At 36.6% G+C, this 18,333-nt stretch overlaps 1 long non-coding RNA gene across 1 annotated transcript in view; it reads left to right on the top strand.

Annotated features, from left to right (window-relative positions):
- Positions 1-18,333, top strand: part of LOC116643066 — a 41,030-nt gene that overhangs the window by 17,721 nt on the left and 4,976 nt on the right. The window contains exon 2 of the long non-coding RNA XR_004301469.1: positions 8,967-9,246. This is a non-coding gene — a long non-coding RNA (uncharacterized LOC116643066). The remainder of the gene's footprint in view (positions 1-8,966; positions 9,247-18,333) is intronic.

Here is an 18,333-nt window from a genome sequence, read left to right as displayed (position 1 = left end):
GTTGACATAGGCATCATTGTTCATTTGAAATAAAATATTTCCTGTACAAGGGTAATGTAAAGGCAGTTTGGATTGAAATAAAAAACAAACAAACAAACATATATTCTATTGTCCCTTAGGTTCAAGCTCTAAGAAGATAATGTTTTATTCCCTTTTATTAACAACAGTTCTAAGTTATTTCTTCTTACAAGTTTGCTCTTGAGGGACGCCTGGGTGGCTCAGTCGGTTAAGCGGCTACCTTCAGCTCAGGTCATGATCCCAGGGTCCTGGGATCGAGTCCCGCATCGGGCTCCTTGCTCAGCAGGGAGCCTGCTTCTCCCTCTGCTTGCAGCTCCCCCTGCTTGTACTCTCGCTCACTCTCTCTCACGTACGCTCTCTCTCTAGCAAATAAATAAATAAAATCTTTAAAAAAAAAAAAAAACAAGTTTGCTCTTGAAAGATATATACTGAAGATTAATAGAAACACATGTAAAAAAATCAGTAACTCCTGATATTCTTGTGGGTATTTAATGAAAAGTCAGTTTGAAAATAAGTCTTTAAGATAATGACAATTGGATAGAGCAGTGTTTTAGAGTCCCTGTTAAGTAGAGAAAATGGACAAAAAATAAGAATGTGCACCACAAAAATCTCAAAGGTAAGAACATTTATTAAGAATAGGAGTAACATATCTGAGGAAGATAAGGAAATTTGGGAAAAGAGAGAGCGCTAAGGAGGCAGGAAATTAGTAATTTCTTAAATAAAACACTAAACCTCATTTACTTATCTACTCTAAACACTGAAAGCTAATTCCTTTGAATACATGACTATTACCTCTTCAGTGAATGTTTAAGAGGTTTGAGAAAGTTTATGTGAGACTCTATTAAGGGTTTTTAGTTTCATCTCTGTTCTTAAATTATGTGAAGAGTAGAAGATGTTGGATTTTAATGATCTAGCCATGCTAGGAACATGTTCAACTAGACAAAAGCAGGATTGATTTTTCTGGTAACAAAATTTGAAGGCATTTATGTATGAATAATTATCAATTGACTTTCAAGAGAATGAATTGTGAATAGAAAGTAATTTTTACATAAGAGTTTTATTTGGATGTGGAAACCATATAAAGTATAGTGAATAAGATGTGACCTACATTATTTTTATTTAAAATGCCTACTCTTAGACCAATTTTGGCCATAGCTAAATTTAAATTGGTTAAGCGTCTGTCTTCGGCTCAGGTCATACCTAATCTATGGGGCGCAAGAAACAATTTCCTTGTTCTCATGTAATATTATTTTTATTTTAATAACACAGGATCAATATAAAGAAGTTAAATAATGCCAAAAGTTAAAAAAAGTTAAAAAAATTACTGCCAATCCCACTGTATAAAAATAACTTCAGCCCAGATGTCTTTCTACACATATATATACAGATGGAAACATAGGTATATAAATTGGTGAAAGCAACTTTTTAATGAGATTATAGTCTAAATTAAAATATTAAATTTAAATTTATTTGAGTTCAAGAGAAATAATTGCTGGGATATTATATTCTAAAAGATCTCTCTAAGCTTACAAAAGATAGTAAAACACATTAAGAAGTTGGAGTCATTCTTAAAAATTACTTATTTCCATTTTAAGCAGTATCGATTGAAGTCCTTGCTATGGGAAATGAGGTCATTACTAACAATAGCTAACACTTACTGAGTGATTACAATGTGCAAGCACTATCCTACATGCCTTAAGTGTATTAAATCACATCATCCCTAAAACAAGCCCATGAGGTAGAGATATCATCCCCATTTTTAAAATGAGAAAACTAAGCTAAGAAAAATTCAAATAATTGCCCAGGGCCACACTACTAAGAAAGCAGCAAGGCTAGAATTCAGATCTGAGCCCAGAGTCCTGGGTCCTAACTCCCACTCGTCTCCTTTCACATTGGTGCCTGCATCCCCCCTGGTTAGTGGAACTCTGTTTCGCACAGTCAGATTGTATATTACTTCTACTGTTTTGCCTGCCATTGCTTTTTGACCACATTAGTTTAGTATTTATTCTGGAGTTACGTGGATTTCATCCCATCCCCAGGCTCTTTACATGGATTTTCCATTTCTGAGTTCAGTAATTTGATTTTTTTTTTTTTTTTTTTTTTTTTTTTCTTCTCCTCCTCCTCCTTCTTCTTCTTTTCTCCCAGTAAGAACCCAGGACTTCTATATTCCTAGAATTCCTTCAAATTTGTATGGTCTGTTTGATGTTCTGACATCTTGGTTGAGTGTAATCTCCTTGGGCTGTATGGGTTTTTTTTTCCTTTAGAAATTTTGTTCATATATTTCTCCCCTATGTTTTGGCTTGGGTCATGCTGTCCCTCATTTTTTTTTTTCTTTTTCCTTTTCAGAGATTTTTTTTTGTTTTCTGCCTGAGGCTTAAAAAATTTCTTCTTTTCCTAACTTTTCCTTTCTTTGTTTCTCTTTGTCTATTCCCCCTTTTTTCTTCTGTGTTCTTTATTTTTAAAATATAATGATTGTACTAAGCTATGGCTTGATTAGTGTTACTCATTTGTGTTCAGTGTGCTGAAATCATTCTTTATTTGAGGGTTATTTGTTGGTAGTAGTTCTTTGAAGGCTTTTAGTTGCATTTGTTAAGTTCTCTAGGGTCAGGAGGCCTTCTGTTGAATTGTGGATGTTTATGCTCCTTACCTATTTGTTTATATTTGATTGTTTCAATACCCACCACCCCTTTCTTATTTTTTTTATCTAGTGATTGATTTTACTGGTGACTTGTTCAAATTTTTTGTCTATTTCAGTAATTCAATTTTCATCTCTGTCTATTCTGTTTCTAATTTATTTGCTTTATCTGTAATGATGCTGTTTTGGCCCACAATTAAATTCCTTTAATCTCTTGTTTATTCTCCTATTCTTTTCTTATCATTTTGTTTTTAGTTCTTATTTTATTTATTAACATCGTAGACTGTCTTTCCACTTCTTTTCACCTTTCTCTTGTTTAGGTAGTATTGTTCAGAACTTGTCTTTGCTCTATTATATTTAATTCTTGATTCTCTTTCCACTGTCCCTAAGAGGAGTTGACTTTCTTTTCTGTGATACAATTTAAAGATGTTTTCTACAGCACATGGCATGCTATGAGAAAGGGATTATGCAGAGGAAATGGTATCCAGTATTTGTAACAATACCTAGGCTGTGTTCTCATATCTTAGGTTTTCTTAATGTTCTGTACTGGGCTTATCTATTAGGATAAGCTATCTGCTATAAGAAGTAATAAAAGTTTATAATAGTTCACTTATGTTCTAGTCCAATGAGGATATTGTGGGGAAGAGGACCATAGTCATTCAGGGACTAAACTCCTTTTATCTTGTGAGGCTATCATCTTCAACCTGTGACTTTTATGGTCATTAGGGAAAGGGAAGAGAAGGTAGAGAATCTCACATGGGTCTGGAAGTGGCATTTGTAACTTTTGCCCACATTCCATGGGCTGAATCTCAGTTTCATGGCCCTAAGGTAGTTGCAAAGTGGCTTGGAGATGCAGAGAAAATGTGTGTTCCAGAGGAACAGTAGGTGGATTTGGTGAACACAGGTTCACTCCCTGCTTTGGTAATCATAAAATAATTGTAAAGAGTGAGTACCATCAGGCTGCTGATCCATTCTTCAATCTGGTGTGACTCATCTTGGTTAGTTTCCCTGATTGAACCAGTTTCTCCCATCACTCATTTCTATGACAAAATAAGATGACTCACTTAGCTTTACTCCAAAAGCTAAGTATTGGAATATTACAGAGAATTCTCAGGGATTTGTGGACTCAATAGTATAGAGGGGTAAGACAGCTAGTTCCCCTCTCAGCTGGACCAGCTGCACCGCACCTAGTCATCAACCTAATGAATTTTACTTCCATGTTATTCTGCAAAATTTTTGAAACAAGCCAATCACATCCTCCAGTGTGAAGCAGAAGGCACCTCATCCACTTGTTACTACAAAGCCTGACTTCCATAGCTCTTGTTGGCTCACTCTGCTCCTGAGCGTAATCCCCGTGTGACCCTGCAAGGCATATGGTGTCCTCCTCCCCTGGGTGTGAGTTACATGACTAATGAACTGCTATCATTCTTATCTCTCCAGTGTTTGGTGTCATGTGTTCAGCCATCTCACACTATTTAGGGTGAAGGATCGCTCCTTTACTAATGAGATGAATAGGAAATGGTCAGTACAGGAGGGTTAAGAGCCTTACCACACAGGTTTGCCCAATTTTGCTTCAGCATCTTGTGGTTTTTTTCCTTCTCATCATTTTTGTTAAGAACACAATATTAGATGGCACCTGTTTCATTGTCTGGGTTTTTGTTTTGTTTTGTTTTGTTTCAGCTAGTCAAATGTTGTGGAGACACAGTTTTGAAACTACTTTGTTTTGTTTCAAAATTCTTTATACACAGTGATTTCGCAGAAAAGTGTAGGACAATGTGTAGAAGTAAGGGTATCCAGGGGCAACCAGCGTCAATATCATTATTGGACATGAACAGTAAGTGAGAAAGGAGGAAACTCTAAGAATGAGATTATTTGTATGCTGCATTAGAAAGAGAACAAAAACACCTCATAAACATAACATAAACATAAACACTTTAAAAACTGAACTCAGTGAAGCTGTTAAAGTGTCTGAACCATATGATGTCATTTTAATTTCATCATGCTGAAAATTTTCATATTTTTATGAAAGGACAATATGTTGATGCCATCAAAGACAAACTAGGGCTACTGAATTCCTCAGAGCACAAGACAGAGCAGACACACCCCCAGGGAAACTGTATCCTAGGATTTAACTCTGCTTCTGAACAGTTATGCAGCTAGTCATGCATAGACATTTGAAACGTATGAATGGATCACTCTTGAATTAGCACCCTGGATTCCTTCTTAATCATATAGCAAGTAGAATAGGCACCTTCTTAAGTGGTGCTCTGAGAACTCTTACCCCAAAAGGTCAATCTACCAACTTATAATTTCCATCTTAGCCTTCTTACCTTAGGGTCTGCAAAAACTGTTTGGTCTTCAGTGCCTCAAAGGATAAGGAGGATTTCAACAGAAAGAATGAGTGGGTAACCATGCCTTTATTATGGAGAATTATTGGTTAAAAAGTTCTTGACTTAAACTAGTTAGGGCAAGAAGCTCTAATTATAAGCTTGTATCAAGTACCAATAACAATAATAATAGCCAAGATGTATGAAGCAATTACAAAATATTAGGTTTATTGCTAAGAATTTAACATAAATTATCATATCTAATACATAAGCAAAAATATAGATGCTTTTATTATCTTTATTTTGCAGATAAAGAAACTGAGGCTTAGAGAAGTTGAGTAAAAGGCCATGGGCATACAACTAACAAGTTCTGTGACTGAGAATCTAACCTTAGATTTCTGACTCTGCTGTCAGAGCTCTCAACCTATGCTCTCTGAGTATTCTGGGCTGTAGGAAAGAACACCTGGAACAAAGATTACTTGGGATGTCTGCTTCAAAAATGATTTATCCCAAATTCTAACTTAATTGCTAATTTAGTCATCCAACCTTGGTCTTGGGACTGTGTTAGATATTGTGAATATAAACATGAATGGGAGAGAATCCCTTCCATCAAGTAGTTCATGGCCCAATGGAATGGTTAGAAAATAAAGAATTGAAAATACAGCATGGTAAGGACTATGTAGGGACAAGCAAAGAATGCTAGGTACCCTACCGCTAGCACTGGGAGGTTTCTATGACTGGCAGTGGGAGCACCACACTATGATTTGTCCTTCTTTAGAAATTCTAAGAGGTACAGTATTGTCTCTCCCTTTCTTCTTTGCTATTCTTTGTCCCATTCCTTCATCAAAGAGTGAACACAATTAAATAAAAATAACCAGGAAAGCCACACAATTGTTAAGAGTCAAGTTCACATTGATTTGGACACATCTGCCCCAAATTTCAAGTGTTCATAGAAAATGAAAATATTAGGAAATCCAATTTTTTCCCTTAGGAGCAGGAAGAAAACATATCCCTAAAGATTGTTAGCAAGCGGAAGGTAGGGACAACTCGGATTTGGATCTTCTTTTAGTTGAAATGAGGCCTTTAAGAAACTTTTGACAACCACAGAAAATAGTTTTATCTAAATAGCTTCACTGTCTGTCCCCTGTTTTTCAAAGAAAAAAAAAAATCATCCCTACAATCACTTCTTGGAATTGTCTTATTTTTCAGCAATTTAAACTCTAATGAAGTCCTGTGTAGAGAATTTGGCTATCGTTTGAGTGTATATGTGTGTAGGTGCTGATAATTTTGCATTTTCTTTGGGGGTGGAAAAGGAAAACAATTCAAGCTGAGAAAATTTTGAAGTAGTCATTTTTAGAAATTTTATTAAAGAATTTTGTTAACCCATTGTCAAAAAAATACTGTGTGACTTTGGTCTAGTTACTTAACCTCTCAGAACCTCATGTTTTCTCACTTGTACTTCTTAGGTTTGCTCTGAATATTAAATGAGATAGTGACATTGTTTTCTAACCATCTTTCCCTTTATTTTCCACATAGCTTTTACCACCTATTGATATATTGTTTATCAGCTTGTTTGCCTTCTCCCCTCTAGTATATGCATTATATCCAGGAAAGCCTGGATCGTATCTACTCTCTTCATCACCATAACCCATGTACAAAGAATAGTATTGGGCACTTAGTAATTGAATAAATGAATAAATGACAGCAAAGCACTTAGTACAGTGTCTAGCTCATAGTACACATTCAATAAAGATGAGCTTTTATGATTATCATTATTACCTGACATACATTTGCATTTTAAAAGTGGCAAAACTAGCCTTAGTTATGAGGGAGAATTGGCTAACCTTTGTCTTGTGTGTCCTTGTTATCTTCTGCCTGGTCTTGTTTCTTTGTTAGTCTTAGTTTTTGACTGCCGTAAAACGTATTAGGTGAAAGATTTACCTGAAACAGTGGCTCTAGCAGTGGAGGTATTTGGGGGAGGGGAAGTAAGAAAGCTCAGACCTGGCTGAGGGAATTGTTGGTGCAAGCATCTCTTTTTATTCTTCACCCCCCACCACACATCTCTTAAATCATACCAGTAACCTGCTACATTCGGACTGTCACACAGCTGGCTGATGTCTTCTAGGCTTATCACCTGAACGCTTTCTAGCATGAGATTTGATTACTTGTGTTGCCTTGAACCAAATCTCCTTAAGCAGATGTTGGTTAGGGCAGCGAGTGGTCATAATCCTGACACATACATGGGGTTTGATGACTCACGAGTGCTCCTTCCCTTTAACCAAAATTCTGACAAAGATGCCCTCTGAAATCATCTCCTTTTTTTAAAAAATCTTTTATTGTTATGTTAATCACCATACATTACATCGTTAGTTTCTGATGTAGTGTTCCATGATTCATTGTTTGTGCATAACACCCAGTGCTCCATGCAGACCGTGCCCTCTTTAATACCCATCACCAGGCTAACCCATCCTCCCACCCCCTTCCCCTCTAGAACCCTCAGTTTGTTTTTCAGAGCCCATCGTCTCTCATGGTTCATCTCCCCCTCCGATTTCCCCCCCTTCATTCTTCCCCTCCTGCTATCTTCTTCTTCTTCTTTTTTTTCTTAACATATATTGCATTATTTGTTTCAGAGGTACAGATCTGTGATTCAACAGTCTTGCACAATTCACAGCGCTCACCATAGCACATACCCTCCCCAGTGTCTATCACCCAGCCATCCCATCCCTCCCACCCCACCCCCCACTCCAGCAACCCTCAGTTTGTTTCCTGAGATTAAGAATTCCTCATATCAGTGAGGTCATTGAAATCATCTCCTTTTATTCAGTTTCATTGTACAACCTCAGAGGTAGTTTAAGTTGCTTTAGGTCATTAACCCAGATGCTGTTTTCTGTTTTGTCAGAGAAATATGCAGATATCTTTTTATGGGTTTTCATATCTAAACTATTCATCTATTTTGTTTTAGATACCAATGATCATGTCTCCATGTGATCTATGTATAATATTTTCCCTACGGGATATGTCTCATTTACTTTCAGTATTCTTTCAATTACATTTCATTTTGTTTTGATGAAAATCATTGATTTATAATTGCTATCAAAGGCTTCTTTATCTGATGTAGCTGACGAATTGCTACCAGAGCAGGAAGCTATAAAACAACAACAACACAGCTTTGTGAGGATGGTCCATGTTCCCAATAAAGATTAAATGTCTGCTAAATTAATAATGGGGAAAATACTAGAATACATTATTTCTGAAATGAGATGCTATGTAAATGTGTCTAAATTCACACTTCCTCTATTGCAGGTTCGTATTATTTTAAACAATATGTATCTCTTTAATATTGATCTGCATGATTGTTTCATTAAATAAAAGAGTCATCCATATTTGGTCCTTTCTTCCTGTACTTTCTCTATTGCATTTGTAAATCATTTTCAATTAAGAGGAAATAATCGCAATAAAATAAAATGCTCTCTTCAGCTTTCCTGAATATTTCTACTGATAGTATTTTGAAGATGAGGGTAATGCCATTTGCCCGATCAACATTTTTTCTCTATTTTAGTCCTGGGAGAAGGCTGATATATTAGGATATTTACCTCTATTTTTTTCCTGTGTGCATTAAAAAAAAAAAATTCTCAAAAGAAACAATGTTGTTTTGTGTGTGATTGAGTTTAAAATAACACTTATATCAATTTCCTGTTCAAGTACCATAATTATATGGCAAAATTTGATTTTTGTGATTTAAAGTTTGTTGTTGTTATCCCCATTTTTGCAGATTCAGTCTCACGGCTTCGAATTCACAATGTCTGGCAGCTATTTAAATAACAAATGAGAATAATCATAGAGCAGGATTATCATCTCTTCAATTCTAGATATCAAACTTCCCTTAATTGCTTTAGAAGCCACATAAACCATTGAGTCTCATGTAACATTGTTTTACAAGTAAAACGCATTAGTCTTTTACATAAAATTGTTGCTCTCTCTCTCAGATCACTTGCTCTGGGGGAGCTGGCTGCCACGTCCTGAGGAATCTTCAGAATCTCTATGGAGAAGCCTACATGGTGAGGAACAGAAGTCTTTGGCCGATAGCCAGTGAGGACTGAGGGCTGCTGCCAACAGTGACATGAGTGACCTTGGAAGTGAGTCTGCTAGCCCCAGCCAAACTTTCAGATAACTGCAGCCCTACTGACATCTTGATGGCAGCTTCATGAGAGACCCTGACCAACAACCACCCAGCTAAGTTGCTCTTGAATTCCTGACCAACAGAAAGTGAGATAATACATATTTGTTGTTTTAAACCACTAAGTGTTGGGGTAATAAGTTATGCAGAAGTAGATGACTAATGTCGTCTAGCACCAAGAGGTGGCTTTGATAGCAATGGTGGTGTGGCATGTTTGAGCGAAAAAGAGCATGAGCTAGTTCACCCCCATGCCCAAATCTTTTTGTTTAGGAACTAAGATCTGAGAAAGGAGCCCAGGGCTAAGGTGATGGAGCCTGGAGTAGGGTCTGCAGGGTGGACTAGCCATGCTAAGGCAACAGACTCCATGTTACACCAGCTGAGGACAATATGGGAGACAGTGGAGATAGAGGTAATGCCCAAGGTCAAGTAGCCCAAGCTTTACCCTAACTGCAGTCATACCTAAGAGAGCTCAGAACACCCTTCCTCTCCCACAGGCACAAGACAAATCTCTCAGGAGCTTATAAAATCTCAAAAATTTTACACAGGGGTGGGAGCCTTGGGGGGCACAGTTGGGTGAGCATCCAACTCTTGGTTTCATATCAGGTCATGATCTTGGGGCCATGGGATTGAACCCTGCGTCGGGCTCTGCGATCGGCGTGAAGTTTGCTTGAGATTCTCTCACCCTCTCCCTCTGCCCCTACCTGCCCCCTTTTAAATCTTTAAAAAAAAAAACTTTACACAAGGGTATAAGGGGGCAAAGGAGAAGAGAGAGTTGAGAGTCATAAGAGATTGAGTTTTAAACTGAAAGTGATTAAGTTACCGTGAATTGGCAAGAATGAACTTTTCACCAAAGAAGCGAATTAGGGCTTTAGAATAAAATTAATTTCAGTTGTGGAGAAATAAAAGTTACTTACAGACTTTTGCGATATTTGCAGTTACAAATCTTTACACCCCCTATTTCACAATTGATAGGGACACCTTTATTCCAGAGCAAGATAAAAGAAATAGATCATTGGTATCACAGAAGAGCAACGCCAATTTTCTTTGTTCAGAGAGAAATGTATTTGAATTATTTTTGGGAAATAAGTAATTTTGGAGAACACAATCTCTTGCTTTGTGCTAATGATGGCTAATACTTGTGATGTATTCACAATGTTCCAGAGAGTTGTTCTCACCATTTTACAAACACTAAACTCATTCTGTACTAACAGCAAATCTATTCTGTGCTTATTACTATCAGCCCCATTTTAAAATGGGGAAACTAAGGCACAGGGAGAGCAAGGAAACTGCCAAGGGTCATAGCCAGTCTGGTTCTGGAGTATATGAACTTAACCACTGCCTTCTCATGCTCCTCAGGATGTATCTTATATTTCTTCAAAGACTATTTCCAGGACATCAAGTTTATGCTGAGCATTTTGACTAAGTTGGAAAAATGAAAGATTTGAACTCAGATTTAATGTGGATCCTCCTGATGACACTAGACAAAGAGCTTATTGGCTGGTCTCTAAAATAGGATTAATTGCACTCATCTACATGCACAGATATTTATGGAGATTATTCCATTAGTATCTGGATTTCACTTTAAAGGTGAATAGCATTAGGTGTCCTGGCTGTGGAGTGAAGAGACACACAGATCTTTAAGGACTGGCTTGTAAACATGTAATCAGAAGATCTGGTGCTGCCTGAGAATCCAGAGCAGGTTTTAAATAGCTTACAGAGAGCTCAGCTGGTCTTTCCAAGTCCAAGTTATCAAAAATAGTTTCCTAGTTTATGTGTGTGACCTTCCCTGGCCACAGACACAGAGCCATAAAAACTATTCTGCCTTTGCCTGTCTCTAGAGGCCAGAACAAACTCATGACTTTTTCAATATGAGCTATACTTTAAAAATCGAGGTAATCATAAACATGGTGTGAGCATACAGCCCTGTGAGGCCCATGGATTTCCCTGAATTCAGTGGAATCACTCTTTCTACAAAACACCTCAAAGGTGAAGAACAAGGCCTCATTGGCCAGGCTCTGCCTCCATCAGAATATTCAGCCAGAAACAGAGACAGTCATAGAGAGAGGCCTGAAGATTCATCTATAGACAACTCGAGAATCTCTAATATTGTTCATTAATTCGTTTTACCTAACTTGTCTAATAATTTCCTAGAAGAAGCATTAATATGATCCAATTGCTTTGCTCCTTTCTTGTTAGGCCTGGAAGATAGGTTCCAACATTTCTAAATCTATTTTTGTGAACTTTCTCCCTGAGAAATCTGTATGTGAAGCCAGTGGAGAAGAAGAAAAATGATTGCAATGCTGAGATATCTTCTAGAATGCTAGTCATGTGGAAATGTTGTAAAACACGAAAAAGAAATGAAATAAAACTAGAGGATAAATATTCAAAATACTTAGGGAGCCACACTTTGGCACTATTCTCCACTTAAAAAATGATGCTACTTTGGTCCAGAAAAAAAATATATTTCAGTATTCTTTTCTGTAAAGGGATTTCTGGTAGAACTTGGTATATTCATATGAAATACTGGGTTTTGATCTTCTAATAACATTGTTAATCAGCAAGGAAATTGATTTAATTTTCTAGGTGAGTTGGTTGGAATTTAACACTGTTTATTTTGCCAGTAGATATTTTCCTGGTAGACACAGATGTTGAAGGAAAGCAAGTTCTCCTAGAAAGAGGTTTGCAACACTAGGTATGATTGGCATTTTGGGTACACTACAAAGTAGGAACCTAAAGGTTAACCTACTTCCTTGAATATTTAGTTCTTTTGAAATAAACTTCTTATAATTTATTATGGAGCTCTTGAACTTGATTTACTTCATAATTAGGATCTTAGGACAAAGAATTAAAAACAGATCTTAAAAAACTATTGCTGACAACTGTTGGCTGGCTGACCCAACAGTTTTTCCTACCCATGGATCTGGAGAATTTTCATAAATTTTCTTGATTCTCTGGCAAAAGAAACATGCGAGGCAGCACTGCCATTCTCCTCTTCCTGTTGCCCTGGTTGCAGGTGTTTTGCCAACGCTCTAGAAGCCATCTTGTGACTGTTAGGAACCTTAATGGAGGTAAGCCACAGAACTGATATCTACCTCAGTTTTCCTCTGATGCAAGAAAAAAGATGACTATATTTTTAAAGGCCACCCAGATTTCTTATAAGTTGATTTATATGTAGTCCTAACTCATACAATAAAATATAATTATACCCAATATGGTTATACCAAAGACTTAGAGGAGGATGATCTTGAAGCCAAACTGGACATTGTCCCATTTTTTCAATGCAGTGAAAACTTTCAAGACCAATTTCAAAATTGAAAAGTGCATTTACTAGTTTGTTATTTCCCCTTTCCATTTACCATCTTTGCCTTTATAAGTCTAATTGTAAGTACCACCTCATATGATCTGGACAAATTGTATTTATTTTATACAAAAGGTGGTCTTTATAAATTCATTTCCCTTAAAACATTACTATAGATCAATATAAAAACTTCTACTTTGAAAGAACTCTTGAGATTTGAATAGTACAATTTAATGAATAGCAAAAGGATAAATTAGATCTTCTTTCTTCCCCCATCCTTTCTTCTCTATTTCATTCTCTCCAACTCTTTCTTTCCTCTCAGTGTTTTTCTTTATTTAGTCTTCTCATTATCCATGTTTCTATCTTTCTTACATTATCAGTGTAATGTGATATATTTTTCATAAAGAATATTGATATTTTTCTTAGTATTTATGTATTTTTGTGGCAGACATTTTTTTCCTTATGCATTTTGTGGGTGATTTTGCCAACATGTAACACAACAGAGCCAGTAGTGGAAACATTTTTAAAATTTTTAGTTTCAAATAATTATCCCCCAATTTTTTTCTGTAGAAATACAATCCTTGTTTGAAGTACATGTCATTATGTCACAGTTGTGGATTTTTGGTCCAAGCCAAAATATGAGATCACAAATGATAATTACATTGGATTATTTGCCAATATTTTTCCACTCACGTGTACAAAAATACCATGTATTTTAATGTTATACCTACTGGCTAAATGATGTAACTCTGTCAGTGTCTGAGAAACAAGATAGGATTAAGTAACATAATTTGGTATGTTTAAGTGTTTTAAACTGAACAGGATCAGAAAACATGCTTAATGCTGAGTAAAACATATTGAAAGCAAGCCTATACCATTTCCTTGCATAAGAATGGTCGCTTAGATGGTATATTAATAAGAGAAACAAAACAGAACACGTTTTCCAGTTTTCCCTAAATTCAAGAAAACTTAGAATATATGCATTGAAACAATGTTTCTCTGCCCATATTAATCTGAAAACCTGAACAGACATTACTTAGCCAGAATCCAAAGTTCAGGGGCAAGATTGTTGAAAGATCTCTAATTTTAAAATCACTGTTTGTAGAAGTAAACCTTTGTTCCCAGTCTGTAAATTATTAAAATGAGTATATAATGAGTACCCAGGTCTCCTCATTAAATCTTCTTGTACATGCAATAAGCTGTTTCCCAGTGCGTCTCACTCTCTGGTACTTCATTACTAGTGATGGTGTTGGCACTTTTAGATTTATTTGCAAATGATACACAGGGATTCAATGACTGTCAGCACTTATCTTCATGCAAATTACAGGCCAACTGTTCTGCCACGTTCTCTGAAAGTTAAAGTTTGAGAACCTCAGTGGAAGGCAGAGTTCTTGCTTTAGAAGTTCCTCATATGTCCATTCCTTTATTGTCTATATAATTCACTTTGATTTTTGTCTCAAAGTTCTTATTTTACCTGAGGCAGAAATCTTAGTTTAGTCATTTCGAGGTAAAAATAAATTCAGTTAGGGCGCCTGGGTGGCTCAGTCGTTAAGCGTCTGCCTTCGGCTCAGGTCATGATCCCAGGGTCCTGGGATCGAGTCCCACATCGGGCTCCCTGCTCGGCGGGAAGCCTGCTTCTCCCTCTCCCACTCCCCCTGCTTGTGTTCCTGCTCTCGCTGTCTCTCTCTCTGTCAAATAAATAAATAAAATCTTAAAAAAAAAAAAAAAATAAATAAATTCAGTTATTTTTCAGTATTTAATTTTGAAATTTATATTATATTCAGGAGCCCCGCCCCCCGCTGCCAATTCAGTCTTTTTTGCTATACTTTTCCCTGGGTGGATTTTTCAATTTTAGGGGCTTATGCATCTGGCACCGTGGGTGGTGTGTGAGAGGCCTGATCTCATCCAGGTCTTGATTTGTTCACTCCCAAAGTGGACCCTTACTTTCTATATAATTTATCCTATCAGATTCATGGCAAAAGCGAAGAATGATGCTTTCTCAAACAGCAACCTGGGTAGAATGTGGCCTTATCTTGGCATCTACTCTGCTTCATAGCCCTGGCAATTCCTTGAGCCCATTCTTACCACTTCTCTTTTGAGGATGGTCCACATAGGCTCTGTTGGATATGCCTCTCTTCATCCCAATTTTGGACATCCACAAAGATAACCATGAGTTAGCTTCCATGCCACATGTGGGGCCCAAAGGGACTTTTTGACCCCCTTCTCCACCCGACAGGTACCATAGGTGTCCTGGGATGGTGTGTAGGTCTCTTTTCACTCCTAAGTATGTCACATTACCATGTCTAGTTCCCCACCCTTTCCTATCTCCTTGAGGGTGCATTAGGCTCCTGTCTTTCAGAAATCCCAAGTAGAAACCAGGACGCATGTTTCTTTTATTCTTGGTTTCCCACCAACAGCCCTGCACCAAGCCCCCAGGATATGACTCAGAAGGTATGAACTAAAAGTAGGGTGACCAAATCTCCATATTTGAGAATGAAAGAGTTTCCAGGATGCAGGACTTTCAGTATGAAAACACAAAGTCCTGGAGCTGGTCACCTTACAAGAGACATGTCTACTACAGTGTGTATAACTCTCTTTTCCCCCTCTGAGGTCTCCTCCTTTCTGCTCAGAAGATTCCTTATCTAATGGGGGCTTGTTCAGATCACTTTTTCTCCTTTAAAATATTTTCTGTCTGGAAAGGGTCTTTGAAGCTTAGAAATGAAGAATTTGGCATCCATTTTTTCCTCTTCATCTTTGAAATCACTTGAAGAAATACATACTTTTTTCTGCACGTAGTTATATTTGAGAGGATCAATAGGAAGCCAGGAGGGATAAGGGAAAATACCAACTAATCCTTCACATATCATGTTACTATACTTCGTTTTTTTTTTAAAGATTTTATTTATTTATATGACAGAGAGAGACACAGCGAGAGAGGGAACACAAGCAGGGGGAGTGGGAGAGGGAGAAGCAGGCTTCCCGCTGAGCAGGGAGCCCAATGCGGGGCTCGATCCCAGGACCCTGGGATCATGACCTGAGCCGAAGGCAGACGCTTAACGACTGAGCCACCCAGGTGCCCCACTTTGTTTTTTTTTTAAATTTTATTGAGGTATGTTTTACATATTATCAAATTCATCCATTTCAAGTGTACAATTCAATGGCTTTTAGCCAATTTACCAAATAGTATTACCATTCCCATAAAACAGTTATAGAACATGTTCCTTTCCTCCAATAAGATCCCTCATGCTTATTTACAGTTCATTCTTTCTCCTGTCCTTAGCCCCAGAAAAGCACTAATCTACTCTATATCTCTTTAAATTTGTCTTTTCTAGACATTTCATATAAACAGAGTCATATGATATGTAGATTTTTGGCTTAGTATTTCATTTTGCATAATGTTTTTGAGGCCCATCCATGATGGACCATGTGTTGGTAGGTTGTCCTCTTTGTTGGTAAATAGTATTTCATTGTATGGATGCACCACATTTTTTCCCTACATACCAGTTGATGGACACTTAAATTGTTTCCAAGTTTTGGTTATTATAAATGATGTTGCTATAAACATTTTTGTGCAAGTCCTTGTGCAGATATATATTTTCATTTCTCTTGGGTTTAGGAGTAGAATTCCTGGGTGAAATGGTAGTTTAATGTTTAACATTTTGAGAAATGACCAAACTGTTTTCCAAAATGAATACATTATTTTACATTTTCATCAGCAATGTAGGAGGGTTCCTGTTTATCTACATCCTTGCCAATGCTTGTAACTGCCTGCCTGATTTATTATAGCCATTCCAATAGGTGTGAATTGATCTCATTGTGATTTTAATTTGCATTTCCTTAATAATTAATATTATCGAGTATCTTTGTGCCATTTTTACATTAACCATTCATGGATCTTCTTTTGTAAATGTCTGTCCACATGTCTGTTCAGTTTTGATGGACTACCTTCTTATTGAGTTGCAAACATTCTTTGTAAATTCTGGGTGCAAGTCCTTATTGGGTATGTGTTTTGAAAATATTTGCTTGCTCTCTATTGCTTGTCTTTTCATTTCGTTAATGGTGCCTTTGAAGTACAAAAGGTTTAATCTCTGGTGAGGTCCATTTTCACAATTTTTTCTTTTATGAACCATGCTTTTGGTCATTGTCTAACACAAGGTCTTGAAGATTTACTTCTATATATTCTTCTAAATGTTTTATTATTTTAATTCCTACATTCAAATATATGGTCCATTTTGAGTTTATTTTTGTGTATGGTCTGAGATGAAGGTCTAAGTCAATCTTTTTGTATGTGGATATCTAATGGTCCCAGAACCATTTGTTGAACAGACTATCCTTTCACTCAATGAACTGCTTTGGCACCTTTGTAAAAAAAAAAATCAGTTGACTAAAATGAAAAGCTTTTGGGGCGCCTGGGGGGCTCAGATGGTTAAGCATCTGTCTTTCACTCAGGTCATGATCCCAGGGTCCTGGGATTGAGCCCCGAATCGGGCTCCCTGCTCAGCAGGGAGCCTGCTTCTCCCCCTCCCTCTGCTTCTCCCCCTGCTCATGTTCTCTCTCTCTCTCTCTGTATCTCTGTGTCTCGAATGAATAAATAAAAAAATCTTAAAAAAAAATAAAATAAAATAAAAAGCTTTATTTTGGGGCTCTCAATTCTGTTATTATAATTTGTATAATTATATGTCTATATACCAGTACCGGACTATCTTGATTATTCTATTTTTTATAATAAGCTTTGAGATTAGGAAGTGAAAGTCCTCCAACTTGGTTCTTATTTTTCAAAATTACTTTGACTATTTTAAGTGTTTTGCCTTTTCATACAAATTTTAGGATTTGTCAATTTCTTTTTTTTTAAGGATTTATTTATTTATTTACTTGGGGGTGGGGTGGGAGAGAGAGAGAATCTTGAGCAGACTCCCAGCTGAGTGCAGAGCCAGTGCTGGGGCTTGATCCCATGATCCATGAGATCATGACTTGAGTTGAAACCAAGAGTGGGAAGCTTAACTGACAGAGCCACCCAGGTGCCCCTGTTTGTCAAGTTCTGGAAAAAAAAAAAAGCCCACCAGCAGTTTTTTTTTTATTGATATATATTTGACATATGATATTGTGTAAATTTAAGGTATGCAACATGTTAATTTGATACATTTAAATATTGTAATATGGTTATCATTGTAGTGATTATTAGCATCTCTATCATTACAGAATTTTGATAGGAATTTTGTTGAAACTATAGATCAATTTGGGAGAGAATTGCCATCTTAACAATATTGACTCTTCTAATTCTAAATACAAAATGCCTCTCTCTATTTATTTAGGTCTTCTTTAATTTACTTCAGCAAAATTTTACAGTTTTCAGTGTATGTTTTGCACTTTTATAAAGTTTATTCTTAAATATTTTGTTCTTTTTAGTGCTATGGTGAATGAAATTATATTCTTTTTTTTTTTAAGATTGAAATTATATTCTTAATTTCGTTCATATATAGAAATACAACTGATTTTTGTATATTGATCTTCTATCCAGCGATTTTGCCATACTTTATTTTTAATTAATATAGTTTATTTTTTTATTTTATTATGTTATGTTAATCACAATACATTACATCATTAGTTTTTGATGTAGTGTTCCATGACTCATTGTTTGCACATAACACCCAGTGCTCCATTCAGTACGTGCTCCATTCAGTACTTGTCCTCTTTACGTGTCTTTACGTGTCCATCACCAGGCTAACCCATCCCCTACTCCCCTCCCTTCAGTTTATTTCTCAGAGTCCATAGTCTCTCATGGTTCATCTTCCCCTCTGATTTCCCCCCCTTCATTTTTCCATTCCTACTATCTTCTTTTTTTTTTTTTTTAACATATAATGTATTATTTGTTTCAGAG

The sequence above is a fragment of the Phoca vitulina genome, unplaced genomic scaffold (assembly GCF_004348235.1).
Source record: "Phoca vitulina isolate PV1807 unplaced genomic scaffold, GSC_HSeal_1.0 scaffold25, whole genome shotgun sequence".
Classification (NCBI taxonomy): Eukaryota; Metazoa; Chordata; class Mammalia; order Carnivora; family Phocidae; genus Phoca; species Phoca vitulina.
Note: the sequence above shows the minus strand (reverse complement) of the source record. Positions and strands in the feature narration are given on the sequence as shown.